The 17,283-nt window shown below is 41.2% G+C and overlaps 1 non-coding gene across 1 annotated transcript; it reads right to left on the reverse strand.

Moving 5' to 3' along the window:
* Nucleotides 1-733: 733 nt before the first annotated feature.
* trnag-ucc (transfer RNA glycine (anticodon UCC)) lies at nucleotides 734-805 on the reverse strand. Its single transcript has one exon. It is a non-coding gene; the product is annotated as a tRNA-Gly (tRNA).
* Between the last annotated feature and the right edge of the window lie 16,478 nt (nucleotides 806-17,283).

The raw sequence follows: 17,283 nt of genomic DNA on the forward strand, positions 1-17,283 counted from the left end.
AATCAGTGACAAGATTCAAAAATCATCAGTGACATCAGTGACAAGATGAATATACTATGGTCAGACCACTCGCTTCCCCTTGTTCAGAGTCTCCTAAACCAGAGGTTCTCAACCGTTTTCATATCAAGGACCCCTAATTTAGTCCACATCAGGGCCACGAACCCCCATTTGATGAGATTTTGTCTCTCGGACCCAAATCTGAGAATATTTTTATTGTTAGATATGATTTTGTCCAGAATTCCATGACTATCTGTACTGTAGGTAGAGAGGTAACAGTGAAACTATGATCAAAATAGTCATGCTAAAATGACAAAATAATAAAGTTTAACAATTGATCAATTTGCTGGGGACCCCCTGGAATGCCCTCAAGGAGCCCTGGTGGTCCCCGGACCCCACGTTGAGAACCACTGTCATAAACAAAACGTCAGTCATTTCGCTGTATCCAAACCCGAGCATGCAATGCTGGGCTATAGGTGTGGCATCAAACCAGTGACTCTTCTCCACAGTCGCAGTTACCGACTAAAATAATTCATAAGCTGTGATTTTCTGCAAAGATACTGTTGGCAGCTATCTATTCTTTATATAGTCGCCTTATTTGTATAGTAGCTTCACGACGAAAATACTACAGCTGAAAGTTTGTTCTTTAACGCAGAACCAGGACAGACATTCACAACTACCGACATAAAATACATTCTGTGGAAAATTTGTTTAAAATCTGAATGTTGCAAAACTTTGCGTTGGCCGGGAATCGAACCCGGGTCAACTGCTTGGAAGGCAGCTATGCTAACCACTATACCACCAACGCCTGTGTTAAACGTGATTGAATCATTCCATGATATTGGATTGTATGGCAGGTGGGTATGGTTGTAGCATTTTCTTCGAAAATATAACCGTAAGAAACTACAGATTCACCCCCCGTCCCCTTTTTATGTGTCATTTATTATCTTGATGTCACTTGGGCTGTCTGTGAGTTTTAGTTAACCATGTTGTTTATGTAACAGAGTTAAAAGTACATTTACCGTAATTAATTCTTATTTCCAACTTGTATTTGTGAATTTTATTTATCATTTAATGATTCTGTTGAGTATTTGTGACTTTTTATCTTAATGAGTTATTTTATTCACCATTATATTTTTTAAAATGTTTCCTGTGGAAATGACCTTGCTGCACATCTGGGGGAAAGTTGTGTGGAAAAATGCTGCCGCGCTATTTCATTGTTTTCCTTGGAAAACTTTAATGCATATTGTTTACTGTTAATACTATTACGTCACCCAGCTGTTTTGTGTTGTTTTGACCGTTAATATAAGTTTTGTAGACGTTTTCATTTAACTTTGTAGGCGCCATTTGTATTACGGCGGGCTGCCATGTGACCAACGTGGCGCCGCAGAGATTTTAGCATCCATTTCCTGGTGTAAATTCTGTTATTTTGCATGTTTAGGAGCAGATGTGCAGGGAAGACCAGAAGGCAACTCATGTGTGTTGTATTGTCTTCTGCAGGAGTAAATAAATGCTGGAAACCAACCCTGTTAGTTGTTCCTTTCCATGCCCTACCCACATCCGTTACATTTATACACTTAAAAAATCTTCATCATCAACCAAAACATTCATCAGGGTAGGATTCAGAAAGTGAAGAAAACAAAAAAAGAAGCTATTAAATATTGATCTCTAAAAAGAAATGAATAAAAACTGAAAGACATATTAACAGTGATGTATCACCTAAAGGCAAGGCAAGGCACATTTATTTATATCGCACATTTCATACCCAAAGGCAACCCAAGGTGCTTTACAGAGCACACAGGCAAAAGCACAAGAAACAAATGATAAAAACATTAAAAGCGAGCAAGCAAAAGGACACAGAATAAAAACAATAAAAGCAAACAGGCAAATGCCCACAGATTTAAAAAAAATAAAAAATAGTAGTATAAAAGAAAATCAATTAAAAGCAATGGTAAACAGGTAGGTCTTTAGCTTAGATTTAAAAGTAGTCAGCATTGGCTCAAGTCTCAGCTCCACTGGCAGTTTGTTCCACATGTGAGCAGCATGGAAGCTAAAGGCTTCACCAGGTTTTGTTTTTACTCTGGGAGCAGTCAGTAATCCAGAACCAACCGACCTAAGAGGTCTGCAAGGTTCGTATTGGGTCAGGAGATCTGATAGGTATCTTGGACCTAAACCGTTCAATGATTTATGGACAAGTAATAGAATTTTGAAATTGATTCTGTGGGAAACAGGTAGCCAGTGTAGTGCTCTGAGAACTGGAGTTATATGCTGGTCTTTTTTGGTCCTTGATACAACCCTGGCAGCCGCATTTTGGATGAGCTGAAGCTGTCTGATTGCTGTCTTAGACAGACCTGTAAACAGTCCGTTGCAGTAGTCCAGCCTGCTAGAGATAAAAGCATGCACAAGTTTCTCTAGGTCAGGTTTTGACATCAAGTCTCTGATCCTTACAATGTTTTTAAGGTGATAAAAGGCTGATTTAGTTATTGATTTAATGTGACTACTGAAATTTAAGTCTGAATCCAGGATAACACCGAGGTTTCTAGCTTGATTTTTGCTCTTAAAGGACAGACTATTTAGGTGAGCAGAGACTCTAAGTCTTTCTTCTTTGGCCCCAAAAACAATGACTTCAGTTTTTTCTTCATTTAACTGGAGAAAATTTTGGAACATCCAGCTACTAATTTGTTTAATGCATTGTCCCAGGGAGTCTATTGAACTGTATTAGGTAGTAGGTCATTAGGTGACACGGCTATATATATTTGCGTATCATCTGCATACATGTGATATGAAACCGTACAATTATACACCTAAAGACCATATGCTTCATGTCAGTTGGTGAAGGTTGACATCAGACAGCAGGAGTCCATTCATTCCTCTGGGAGGACAGAAGCTCCTCTACATCTTGGTGATGAAGATCCTGAGGAAATTATTTTTGCTGTCTGCGGTCATATTTTACATGTAAAGGTACATTTTCTGCCATTTTTGAAAAATGGAAATATTGCTCCTATATGACACATATAATCACTGTCAGGCAAAAACATCATTACTCCAATTTTTGAACTTAAATTGAAGGATTGCATATTCCTTTATGGGTTAAGAAAATTTTATGACCTTTTGGTTCTTGAAACCTTCTCAAAACACATTAGATTGACATTTTGGAGATAAGAGGTTTTCTCAGGTCAGCAGCAACATGTTGGCAGCTCATAGCTGTAGGGCTTTCCACTGGTTGGTAGAGACACTGAAAACAGAAGAAGACCAGGCTTTTACCTTCAGAGAAACTTTTATTTTTAGACCAGCCTGAAGATCTGAGGCTGGAAAGCTTGTTTCTCTTTTTAAATCTCTGTACAATAGATCATGATGTGCTTCAAATGTATTGATTTAGATGTGTAAGCTTAGTGTTGTGATGTTGTGTGAAGCTTCAGTCAGTAGACTTGGGAAGGAAAAGCAAACTTGTGAAAAGATTTTAAAGAGTCTATCGTTCATCTTCATGAGTGTTTGTACTGACTGGCTGTGACGGTCCGAACCTCCACCAACTTTACCACACAGGAGAGGAGAGAGGAGACTGTCTGGTGGTTTTGGTCCGACCCAGGTCTGGATAAGACTGTCAGCTAAATGCTAAACACATCTACAAAACTCATTTGTATATTGCTTTAACTCAGACCTAAAACCTTTCTACTATTTCTACTAAAATTGGCTTTTTAAAGAGAACAGTGTTATACAGCTGAATTTTTATATTTTCTCTTTTGTATTTTTGTTCTTTGTAACTCAAAAAACTGAATAAAGACAAAAAGTGGTTGAGGAAAACAAAGTGTCCGTCCTGCTGAGTGTGTTCCAGCCTTTCTGCAGTGGAGGAAGTCAGTCTGTGTGTCTTTACAGCTCTGCCTTCTGATTCTCATTGGTTTCAATGCAGCACAGCCATGTTTTTACAGTTTGGTGAACCAGACTCTGAAAGTTAAAGATATGAACTTTATCAAAAGAGCGCTGCACTTCAAACAGGCTGTCAGCAGTCTCCTACAAACAGCAGGAGCCGCTACGCTTTCAACAGCATCTGTTGACACCTAATGCTCTGCTCTATTCTATTCTATTCTATTCTATTCTATTCTATTCTATTCTATTCTATTCTACTGACCTGCTGAATGCTGCTAGATGAAAATGATGGTCAGTGGATTCAGGTGTTGAGAATTGTGAGAAAACAGCTCCATCTGCTGGCCATAGAGACACACAGCAGAGCTGAATATATTGCTGTATATCACTGAATATAACTGTATTACTGAACTGTATATATTACTGTGTTGAAGCAGAGTTGTGATGCAGCCGGTTCATTTTGGTGACAAAGTGTGGGACTTAACATGGAGTGTTTGATGATCTAACTCATCTGAATCGTTTTGCCCTTTCAGCACTTGAAGATTTTATTTGAATGAAAAGAGAGTTACAGTGAGTTAAGTGAGATTTTTGACAAGTTGATGATGAATAATATTAATATTGAACAAATGTTGCTCAGCGGGAAAGCAGGAACTAAGAGACGCATCATTCAAATGGTGTAAATGGAAAGTAAATGGAAAAAGTAAGTAAGTAAAGTAAATGGAAGGATTTCTCTTCTCTTCTCCTCTCATCTCGTTTTGTCTCCTCTCTTCTCTTCTCCTCTCCTCCTCTCCTCTCCTCTCCTCTCCTCTCCTCTTCTCTTCTCTTCTCTTCTCTTCTCTTCTCTTCTCTTCTCTTCTCTTCTCTTCTCTTCTCTTCTCTTCTCTTCTCTTGACCTGCTGAATGCTGCTGGCTGAAAGAGAAGCTCAGTGGACTCAGGTGCTGAGAAATGAGGAAACAGCACCACCTGCTGGTCTTAGAGACACAGTAGAGAGCTGAGATGGTGACTGAGTACAAGTTCGAGTACTTCATCTGGAGTACTTGCTGATACAGAGTACTGATCTAATTCTGACCTGATGTTCTTTCCTCTTTGCACTTTGAGATCTGCTGTAAATGAACAGTGAGTTACAGTGAGTTATTCTGATCATTATTGTTGTTAGAAACGGCAGGAGCTCAGAAAACATCACTCACCAGGCCAACAAAGTCAATGGAAGGAATCATAACAGGCTCTGACTCCAGTTTAGATTTGTGTAAATGAAGGAATATTTTCTAAAACCTCTCCCCTCTGATTTCTAGAAGAATCCTCTCACATTATGGAGTTGTAGTTTCTCCTCAGATTCCCTGCAGGTTTCAGACTCACCGCCAGAGGGAGCAGCGAGCCTGTCCAGCCCTGCTGTTTCTATCTGATTCTATCTGTTTCTATCTGATTCTATCTGTTTCTATCTGATTCTATCTGTTTCTATCGGTTTCTATCTGATTCTATCTGTTTCTACCTGTTTCTATCTGATTCAATCTGTTTCTACCTGTTTCTATCTGATTCTATCTGTTTCTATCTGATTCTATCTGTTTCTATCTGTTTCTATCTGATTCTATCTGTTTCTATCTGATTCTATCTGTTTCTATCTGATTCTATCTGTTTCTATCTGATTCTATCTGATTCTATCTGTTTCTATCTGATTCTATCTGTTTCTATCTGATTCTATCTGTTTCTATCTGTTTCTATCTGTTTCTATCTGTTTCTATATGTTTCTATCTGTTTCTATCTGATTCGATTTCTAATCTGTTCCTATCTGTTTCTACTCTTTCTGTTTCTTACACAAACAGCTAATATTGCTCAAAGCAGCAGCTCAGGTGAGCATCACTCACCATCCCAATACAAATAAATGGAAGACTCGGCTACTAGTTAAGATTTCCTAAAACACATCCTCACTGATTTCTACAAGAACCCTAAAACATTATGGAACTGTGATTTATCTCTATTATTCATGTTAGAAATGACTGAATTATAATTTCTCTGTCTGTATAATTGATATAATTGTGATTTCTCTGTCTGTATAATTGATATCATTCTCCATCCAGCCTTGAGTCTTCTCCCTCCTGGCTCCTCAGTGGTAGAAAACCTTCCCACTCCAGTCTGGACAGCAGAGTCTCTCCCTCTACTGCACAGTTCAGTTTTTCAGTTTGACGCCAATTACTCACTGACTCACAATACAGTGACTGGGTTCATCAGAATGAATAGGGGGCAATAGGAATGAGGAGTGTGTGTGTTAGTGTGTGTGTGTGTGTGTGTGTGTGTGTGTTTGTGTGTGTGTGTTTGGGGGGGGGTTATTGGATCATCCAGTGGCTCCAGGAGGCTCAGCAGTAAACTCAGATGTCCCAGAACCAATGGATAGTGATGCAGATCAACTCACACATAACTGACTGGAGCTGTGGTTCTCTAAATCAAACTGAATGATGGACAGTGGACTTTAGATGCTGGCGACATCATGAAGCTACAGGAAGTCACTGTGGTTACTGCTAGCAGCTTCCTGTCAGTACAGATATCAGAGAGAAACATGAAGCTGATGAGGAGATAAAGGATGGAGAGGAAACAACACTGACTAGCAGGAGGAGAGCTGAGTGTCAAACATAAAGACCCAGAAGACCAAGAGACACCAAGTTAAGACGCTGACAGGCTGGTTCAGACAGACAGGCTGGTTCAGACAGACAGGCTGGTTCAGACCGACAGGCTGGTTCAGACACACAGGCTGGTTCAGACAGACAGGCTGGTTCAGACACACAGGCTGGTTCAGACAGACAGGCTGGTTCAGACACACAGGCTGGTTCAGACAGACAGGCTGGTTCAGACTCCTGACTGACTGGATATGGATCCCATACTGATGCTGTTCATGTTGCTCTGCAGCTCAGGTAGGACTCTGATTTAATGATGATGTGTGAAAGGCTCTGAGGCAGATATCTGGGAGAACCAGGCTGCTATGGAAGATCTATAGACGTTAAACTCAGTGATCAACTGGGCCAACAACACTATTAGAGACAGAGGCTGTTGAATACGAAACTACAACAGGAGGCAGCGCTGTACGGGAGGCAGGACTGTACGACACGTGTGTTCACACTGGGGAGGCACGCATGTATACGCCCATCCGCCATCCCCGACCACAACACCCTTACTTTCCAACGTGCTATTTCAATTCTGAGAGAGAAACTTGATAGTCACATGACGTGGACGCAGAGCAATGCAGCACATTGTCGTTATTTACACGACCGCTAAAGGTCACTTAACTTTAAAACGTAACTGTAGGTCGTAATAAGCTGCTTGTACAAACGACCTATGGGCTCGTTTTTTGGGGGAGGACAGGCTCTTTGTTAGTAAGTCTCTTTGTTAGTATATCTTTTAGTTTGAGCACATATCACCACTCACAAACTTCACCTTATGGGATTCACCGATAATGACAAATGCCCCCACTGCCAGACTCCACTGATGACCGTGTTCATGCATTCTGGCTCTGCTCATACATTCAGTCATCCTGGTCCAAGGTCATGAGCAGACTGTCCGACCTTCTCGGCCTCAGTATCCCCCTTTGCCCTTCAGTTTGTTTACTAGGTGATCTCTCCTCCATCCACATCCCCATACACCTTAAAACATTATTTGAATTGATGAATGAATTGATAATACATTTCAAATATATTTATTAAAATATAAGAAGTGGCCAATTTTTAAATATTTCAAATGCATTTTGAAATCCATTTTGAAATCTTTCTTTCCGTATGGGTAGACACGGAAAAATATAAAGAGCGGCTGGCAGGAGGTTTCACAAGAGACGGCTCACCTGACTGCAGTCTCTAAATCAGGCATTAGGTGGAGTACGAACAGTATGAGCCAATTAACTACCTGACAACAGAGACAAAGCTTTCTGTTGACAGTGGGTCTCAGGGCATTTCTATTTTGCATTTGCAGTATTATTTTCTTTGCACATTTTATATATTTAATGTTTTATTTAAAACAGAATTATTTTAGTAATATTTATTTATTCTTTTCAAAATTTTCAAATGATAGATATGCTTTGTCTGCACATGTTTGTCAGAAATATGACTTCAGACTGTACCAATGCAGGTAAAGAAGAGAGAAAAAAGCTTTTGTTGACAGTATCTCTCAGGGCATTTCCATTTGTAATATTCTCTTTGTTCATTTTGTTTAATCAAGCATTTCATTAAGAAGGGATTTACTCTACTAGTAGTTTTCTTGTTTATATTTTGCATAGTAATTTTCTAATTTAAAGATATTGAATATCGGCACAAACTATTTGATATCGGCAGTTTTATTTAAAAAATATCAGAATCGGTATCAGCCTTAAAAAGCCCATGTTGGTTTTTTAAAGCTCCAAACTGAGCTGAGTGAGAAGCTTTTCTGCTCTCCGCTCCTCTACCTGGACCAGCCTGCAGAGGGCGCTGAAGCTTCACAACACTCACTGCTGCCCATGTTCAGGCTGATGGAAAGTCTATGGAAACAGAATCTAGTGAAGATTGCACATGGTTTAACAGTTTTAATATTTTTTTCTCTTCTTGCTGTGTCTGATGACTTTCGTGTTTGTGTCGATATACATGTATATTGTTTATACTTTTGAAACATGTGAGTGTTTGTAATTGTGAATGTGAAGCCGGTTGTTGCTGGAAAAGAGCCAACCCACCCTGGGTAAATAAGGGTTAAGTAAATATATACAATTAAATTGGACTTTCAAGACACTCCCAATCTGTCAGGAATGATCTGTTCCTGTTCATCCTGTTCCCAATCTGAACAGGATGACGACCTGAAGCTGGAAAACCTGGATGAATATAATTTAAAACGTTTTTTTTTTGTTTTTGTTTTTTTTATATTTATATTACTTAAAATGTATTGATATGTATTCATGTGTAAGCTTAGATTTAAGAAGTAAATCCAAACTTCTATCATAAATGCTCATGAGTGGAAGAATGTATTTCCCTAGAGAGGAAGAGAGGAAATCTGGTAGTTTTAGTCTTTACAATAAAACAGATGTTTCATCTTCATGGTGTTGGTCTGGTCGATGTTGAAATAAGGAGTAACTTCTCAAAACCACTTATTACAGCCTAAAATATAATGTGACTGTTTTTATGTTGTTTCATTTAAATCACTTTGAAGGCATTTAGCAGGTCTTATCCAGAGAGACTTGCAGGAACAGTGGTAGAAAAAGTTTCAGTTGCTTCTTCACTACTAAGACAGCAGCCAGTATGTCAGAAGTGTGAAGGCTGAGACAGCAGAACGAAACATTCCTGTCTTCCTGGAATATTCAGCTCTATTCAAAAAGAAAACGACTACTGCTGCTGCTACTACTACAACTACTACTAATACTACTACTGCTACTACTGTTACTGTTGTTACTACTACTGATACTTTCACTGCTACGACACTTAATCCTATTACTACTTTTACTAACAATAATGAGCTGAAATAGTTCCTCTGAGCTCATGAGTGATGTTTTTGTCTCCATCTAGTGGTGGAAACAAGGAACAAGACACTGACTCTAACATGCTAACCTCAGTGTAACTGTGTGTGTGTGTGTGTGTGTGTGAGAGACTGGCGCAGTGACTTATGGTTAGGGTGAGGGTAGGTAGGGAAGATAGAAACACTGCACCAGACACTCACTCACTCACTCACTCACTCACTCACTCACTCACTCACTCACACACACACATATTTATGAGATACTACCTCAAAATTATGAGATACTAAGTCATTATCATGAGATACTATCTCATAATTATGACTTAGTATCTCAAAATTATGAGAATGCTTCTTATAATTATGAAACGCTAAGTCATAATTATGAGATAGTATCTTATAAATATGACACTCAAGGCCACTTTATTAGGAGCACCTGCTTGTTAACACAAATAGCCTGCTCATCCAAACAGTGAATCTGGTTTCTTATCTCATTGTCCCTCTTTGACTTATATGTTGCCTAATAAAGTTTTTTGGAGTTTGTGCTTGTCTTGTCTGAGGCTGTCAGGTTAGTGCTGCTGGTCGGCTCGGCTCAGCTAGGTAGGTTGTGTCGGCCTGTTCTGTCTTTCAACTTGCTGGCTGTTCTGTGTCTGGTGCTTCGTTTTGTTTTATTTTATTGCAGACTGTATTGATCATTTTGCTTTGTGATTGATTGCTGATCAGTTAGGTAGGTGTGCTCATTTTCGGTCCTTTGACAGGCTGTGATGGACTGTAGAAATAAACTGGACTTGACTTGATATAATTGTTTTGTTTTGTTTGTTTTATTATGATCCCCATTAGCTGGCAAATTAATGACAGCTGGGTCTTCCTGGGGCCCTCACAAAAAGCAATACAATACAAATAATCAATAATAAGATAAGACAACAATAATAATAGTATAAGAAAACTAATTAATTGAAACTAAATCAAATCCAATGAAAAAAATAAAAAAAAATATATATAAACATAGAACAAATAATAACAATTATAACAAATGCAATTTTAAAGTTTACATGGTCAGTTTCATCAGTTCACAACAAACAAACAGTAAGCAGTGTATACAAATTATATAAAACATTCCAAAAACAGTACAGAGTGTGCATACACAGACACACAAAAGAAGAAAAAAAAAATAGGACACGTACAGAATATATACAGTATACAGTATAAATATCAATCAAGGTACCAAGCTGCTTTACATGGTGATTATTGACATCTTACATTAGGTATAACCTAATTATTGTAGCAAAGAGTTAGAGGATGTTTATTGCCTAGCCTCAACATAATCAATGAAGGGTTGCCAAGTCTTATGGAACTTCCACGTAAAGTGAATCTGAGTTTTTCCAGTTTAAGGTGTTGCATAACATCTTTGATCACCATAGTGTAAGTGGGAGGCTGTGCCTGTTTCCAGTTCAATAGAATTAATCTGCGTGCTAAAAGGGTTATGAACCTTGCCACAGTGGAAGTAAATCCTCTAAGATGACTGTCCTCTCCCAGTACCCCAATTACAGCCAACACTGGGTCAGATTCTACCATGTGTCCCAGGATATCAGTTTTAAATATAGACTTCCAGAAATTGGATAACTTTGGGCATAGCCAGAACATGTGCCCCAGCGAGGCAGGAAATACCCCACAATGGTCACACAAAGGATCTATATTCATCAGTTCACTTTTGAGTGCCTATTTGAAAGTGTAATTATTCTTTGCCAGTCTGGTGGATACTGGTAGCTTGTTCCAGTTAAATATGGCTCTATAGCACACTGTAGATTTTAAATAATTAGTCCTAGGTCTGGGAAGTACTAGGTCGCCACTTAGTGCCTTTCTGGTGAAGTGAGTGTGACTGTTTTCCATATATTCTAATTAATCAACTAAGAATGTAAGATTACTAGAAGATAAAACCTTCCTAAAGAATATGAGAAGGGAAGTAAGAAAGCAAGACAAGGTGTCGGGCTTGATATTCTTGGACCCGGGACGGTAGGTCAAGGTGAAACGAAAGTGTCCAAAGAACAGCGCCCATCTGGCCTGGCGAGAGTTCAGATGCTTGGCAGTTTGGATGTAGGACAGACTCTTGTGATCAGTCCAGACCACGAACGGGTGCTCAGTGCCCTCCAGCAAGTGCCTCCATTCCTTCAACGCTAACTTAACCGCCAGCAGCTCACAGTTACCCACATCATACTTTCTCTCCGCCGGAGAAAGCCGGTGGGAGAGAAAGGCACAAGGGTGAAGCTTCAGGTCTGTGGCTGAAGGCTGAGACAGAACAGCCCCAACCCCAATGTCGGAAGCGTCTACCTTCACAACGAACTGCCGGGAAGGGTCTGGCTGGATCAGGATGGGGGCTGAAGTAAAGCTCGTCTTCAGGTCCTGGAAGGCTGCATCCACCTCAGGGGTCCAATGAAACAGAAAAGAGGTGGAGGTGAGGGCCGTCAGAGGGGCAGCAACGCGACTGTAATTCTTGATGAAGAATTCGCCTGTAGAAATGAGCAAATCTCAAAAAACGCTGTAGCTGTTTACGGCTGGTTGGCTGTGGCCACTCAGATACTGCTCTCACCTTGGCCGGGTCCATGAGCACCTGTCCCTCAGAGACAATGAAGCCCAAGGTATACAAAGACAGAATGGTTGAGCATGTCCCTCAAGATGTCGTTAACCATGGCTTGGAACACTGCGGGGGTGTTAGTAAGCCCAAAAGGCATGACCAGGTACTCAAAGTGGCCAAGGGGGGTGTTGATCGCAGTCTTCCATTCATCCCCATCCCGGATGCGCACGAGGTGGTAGGCGCGGCGTAAATCCAGCTTGGTGAAGATGGTGGCGCCATGGAGAGGTTCGAAAGCTGAATTGATTAGCAGAAGGGGATAGCAGTTCTTTATGATTATGTCATTTAAGCCATGGAAATCAATACAAGGCCTCAAGGAATGGTCCTTCTTATCCACAAAGAAAAAGCCTGCCCCCTGAGGTGACGAAGAGGGACGAATTATACCAGCAGCCAGCAACTCCTGGATGTAGGTCTCCATAGCCTCACATTCAGGATGGGAGAGGTTGTAGAGGCGGCTTCAGGCCGCAGCTCGATGGCGCAGTCATAAGGCCGGTGAGGAGGGAGTGAGTGGGCACGCTGCTTGCTGAAGACCTCTCCGAGGTTGTGATACTCTGGAGGTACAGCAGATAGGTCAGGCACAGCACCTGGAGAAGACTGACAAGGAGAGGCAGGGACCAAGGCAGATTTAAGACTCCAACTGCAGATAGTACTTGAACTCCAATCAATGTGGGGGTTGTGAATCAGACAGGTGGAGGGTCACAGGCACAGTCTTCTTAGAGACACAAGCTAACAATTCCCTGTTAAGGGCGTTGGCCTCAAGTGGAACCTTTAATTCAGTTAAGGAAATGTTAAGCTGCTCAGCTACCGAGAAATCAATAAAACTTTCGTCAGCTCCAGAGTCAACGAGCAGGAACAGAGTTGGATTTACCCCTCCACACCAAGGAGGCTTGAAGCAGGGTTCTTTGATGGGAGGGATTACATGTAGTTTGGCCCATCAATCTCCTCCCAGTTACTGAGGGGCCTGATCTTTTAATGGCCTCAGGGAGCAAGAGTCAATGAAGTGACCTGTCTTACCACAATAGAAGCAGCAGTTATTGCGCAACCGGCGTTGTCTGTCCTCTGGAGAGAGGTGGGCTCTCCCAAATTGCGTCGGCTCCGGCTGGGCAGTCGGCTCTCCTCTCGGCAGCTCTCGGGCGTCTTTGAGGGTCGTCGGGCTTCGGGTGGAAGCGGAAGCACGAGGTGGCGAACGGCGAGAAGAAAACGGGATACGGCCGCTCCTCTCCCTCCGGCGTTTTCAGAGACGGTTGTCAATGCGAATAGCAAGAGAAATCAGTGTGTCCAAACTGTCAGGCTCCTCCCGTGAAACTAGGTAATCCTTTATGGATTCACCTAGGCCAGTGGTTCTCAACGTGGGGTCCGGGGACCACCAGGGGTCCTTGAGGGGGTTCCAGGGGGTTCCCAGCAAACTGATGAATTGTTAAACTTCAACATTAACAGTTAGAGAATGTAGAAGAATGACTGTTCTGATCATAGTTTCTCTGTTATCACTCTACCTAGAATACAGACAGTCATGGGATTCTGGACCAAATCATGTCTGACAATAAAAATATTCTCAGATTTGTGTTTGTGTGTGTGAGACAAAATCTCATCAAATGAGGTCCCTGATGTGGATTAAATTAGGGTCCTGGATATGAAAAAGGTTGAGAATCACTGACCTAGGCCATGCTGGAAAACTTCCTGGAGTGATGCCTCGTTCCAGCCGCTCTCTGCAGTGAGAGTCCTAAACTCAATAGCAAACTCCGCTACACTTCGGGAACCCTGACAGAGTGACAGCAGTCATTTCGAAGCGTCCCTACCCCTAACCGGATGATCAAAAACCTTCCTCATCTCCCGAGTGAAAGCTCCGTAAGAAAAGCATATGGGTGACTGTTCTTCCCACACCGGACGCGCCCACTCAAGAGGAACGCGATACGGCCACGGTCAGAAGAGTAGGACAGAGGTTGTTGTTCGAACACCAAGGAACATTGCAGGAGGAAAGAACCACAGGAGCCCAGATCTCCATTGCATCTCTCCGGCTGGGGAACATGGGGCTCACGATAAGGAACCGTCTGAGCAGCAGGTGAGTCAGTATTGGAAACCGGCGCAGCTAAATCATCGGGGGGCTGGCCCTGAATGACAGATGCGTGTAGCTCGCTCCGCAGGCTGGCGACATGAGCAGATAAATCACGTAAATCTTCAACGACATCTTGTAGCGCTTGATCATGTTGCCCAATTAACGCCAAGATGGCTTGGCGGATCGAATCGGCGTCTACTGGGTTCATTCTGGTCAGATCGTACTGACACGAATTCAGGGGAACCCAAAGACAGACGCAGACAGGAGCTTAGATTTCAAGCAGTGTATTATTAGACAGATTGTTCAGGGCAAGTGGCAGGTTAGGTCGGGCACTGGAGCTGTGGCTGGTGTGGGCCAGGTAGAGTGGCAACAGAGGCAGTCTGTGACAAGGAATCGGAATCGGACAGCAGGTACACAACACAATCCAAACTATGACTAGAACTTCTAGAGTTAACTTGGCTTAATGACGTATAAACGTTCACAAGATGGGTCACTAACCAACAGTCTAGCGGCTGGCAGACAACACACTAGAAACTAGAAACTAGAAACACGAAGACTGCAGGCACAGCAGAGAATAAGTAGTCAGGTAGATTGACGGACACACCTCCCCACGTGTGGAATGCAGGTCCAACCTATACGCCCACCACACACCGACAGAGAGAGAGAGAGAGAGACAGAGAGAGAGAGAGAGAGAGAGAGAGAGAGGGAGAGGGAGAGAAGGAGAGCTGCCAGGCAGCTGCCATGACAGATTAAGAATGGATGGTGTTATATATGTGACACATTTCCGTGCCATGGCGATACCTTTGCCTATCATCATCATCATCATCATCATCATTACTATTAATATAGTATTAAAATAGACTAGCACCATGGGTCTATTCTGTTAATTTTTTGTGTTATTATCCCTATAGTGTCAAAATGGAAGCGAAGTTTCACTATATTGCTTAGGTCCAATCCAGTGTCCAAGCTAAAATAAATGTATTAGCAAAAGAATGTCCAAGTTTTTAATGTAATTTGACCTTGATCTAAATGCATATCACCAAATGAATGGGCACCCCCAACTTAGTTGGAAATGACACCTTAAATGTTTTTCTACACTGTTTGGTTCCAAAATTAAATGCATTTGAACATTAGACCTGGTGGACTGGTGGCCATCTTGGATTTGACCTCTCACGGTCCTCAGAGGTCAAATCTGATTTCCCTCCACATCTGAAAATAAACCTTATGGTATGCACTAACTATGTTAGAAATGTCATTCTTTTCTCATAAAACCACCCATTTGTATGAATCTACCGCTTCCCCCTTTAATTTGTTCCTACAAAATTCCAGAAAGATGTTTTTGACACAGTCCTGATATTTTATCAATAATCAATAGCTCTCCAGCAACTGCCATCTAGAATAAAAATACAATTATGTTCACAATTTCTTTTCCTACTTCCGGATGTTCTATTACATAAACAAAATAATGTGGGAAAGGAAAACACTTGTAATGCAGAAAGTAACAAAATTTGTTCAAGCTCAACAAAACATTATGCAATGTTAGACAGCTGTGGGACACTTATCACCGGCTTATGCACATTTTTTGTTTATTATTTTGGCCGTTTTGGTTTTCACCTTTTACATAAACATAAGTCAAAATTTCAGGGAGGAATTTGGATGAGTCCAGTTGGAGAACTGATTAAGAGCCGGTGTTAGGACTAAAAGAAAAAAACTCAAAAGGGGATATTTGAGAAATATCAGTTTTATTCACTCCTCTACAATGTCATCTTTACATAACAGTTTTCACTTTACAGAAAATATCACTGTGCTAGGACTAATGCTTCAACGCTCCAACATATACAGAGAGTTGAAAGTCGGCTTAATTCAGATGCAGTTTTTACATATAGTCCTATAGAAAACACTGGTTTCAAAATGGGGAGAGAGAAACGCTACGCAGTTTGAAATCCACCAGTAGGAACTAATGCCCATGTCCGCGATTAAAAGCCTTTAAGACTGAGTCCAACTGAGGCTCTTCCAAAGATTACACAGCCTCCTCCTACCAAGTAAACTCAAAAACGTGATGAACCTTCTGGAATGGTAGTGATTTATATTACAGGTCCCTCTTATGGCAATTACAGTGTAATTAGACAGCAACTAAATGTAGCTTTGACACTTGACCTCCTTACTATTGGTTGCTTGTAATGTTGGTGATCGAAGAATTGAAGCTAACTCTACTGCTGACCTCATTGTAAGTCACTCTGGATACGATAATTATAAATGACTGAAATGTAAAATGTTAACGTAGCAAATTAGAAACCATTGATGGAATATCTGCTGATTAGACGGTGGAACTGGTTCCATCCAGAAAACCGGACTCCCTGTCTTTTCTCTTTGTACTCATCAGCTTCCAGCATTGTGGGAAAGACGTTGCTGTAATTTAGAGCATGAAGCCCAAGATGTTTATCACACTAACATGATAACGACTTGGAGATAACGATAACAAGGTAATGTGGAATACCACAACGCCAGAAAACACACCCATCTATCATGTGGTTTGGCTGCCCTGCCATGTTTTGACTAGCCGGAGGTTCTCATAACCGAAGGAGGTGCAGCCCGGTTGTCTGCTGCTCATTCCCACTGGACACAAAGCGAGCCAGAGAGAGAAATGGAGCCAGCGAGGAGATTATCAATGAAGTTGTTTAATGAAACTTGCAGAGTAGCCTACACCAAATTCCACCATTAAAACCGTTATGACATCTTTGTATGAACGACCTAATAGCGCCCCCTGCATTTGGGGCGGTCTGTGAGAACAAACTCCCCAGAGGGTTTGACAAAGATTTGCATTGATACTTGCAATATCAATAACGCATACTTTCTCTATTTATAAGTTGTCAGAATATATGACGAGAACGTAAAGAGACTAGGGACTGAAAACAGCAGAATGAAAGTCATGGGTTATTGGACTGAGTGACTGATTATTGGCTACTGCTCACCTAGGTAATGCATTATGGGTCTCAGTGTGAAGAACTTGGTTCCAAAATTAGATTTCTACCATTTGAAAAAAGTGACGGTCTACTCTGACACAGTAACTGACAGCAAAACATTAACCCAAATGATAGTACTTTTTAAAGGATAGTAAATGAAAGAAATGTCCTTGGCTGACAAACTGACAGGACTCTTAAAGACCAGATCCTCTAGATTTTAGAAATATTGAATGATGAGTGTCAAGTTTTTTTTTCTCCTCAAAATGGGAATATAGCATTTTGGATTAAAACTTTTCATATGCAGGTGATTGCACAGGACATAAAACAG

The sequence above is a fragment of the Centroberyx affinis genome, unplaced genomic scaffold (assembly GCF_046629955.1).
Source record: "Centroberyx affinis isolate AG114_WGS23_722 - 3 ecotype Tasmania unplaced genomic scaffold, CSIRO-AGI_Caff_v1 ptg001539l_1, whole genome shotgun sequence".
Lineage (NCBI taxonomy): Eukaryota > Metazoa > Chordata > Actinopteri > Beryciformes > Berycidae > Centroberyx > Centroberyx affinis.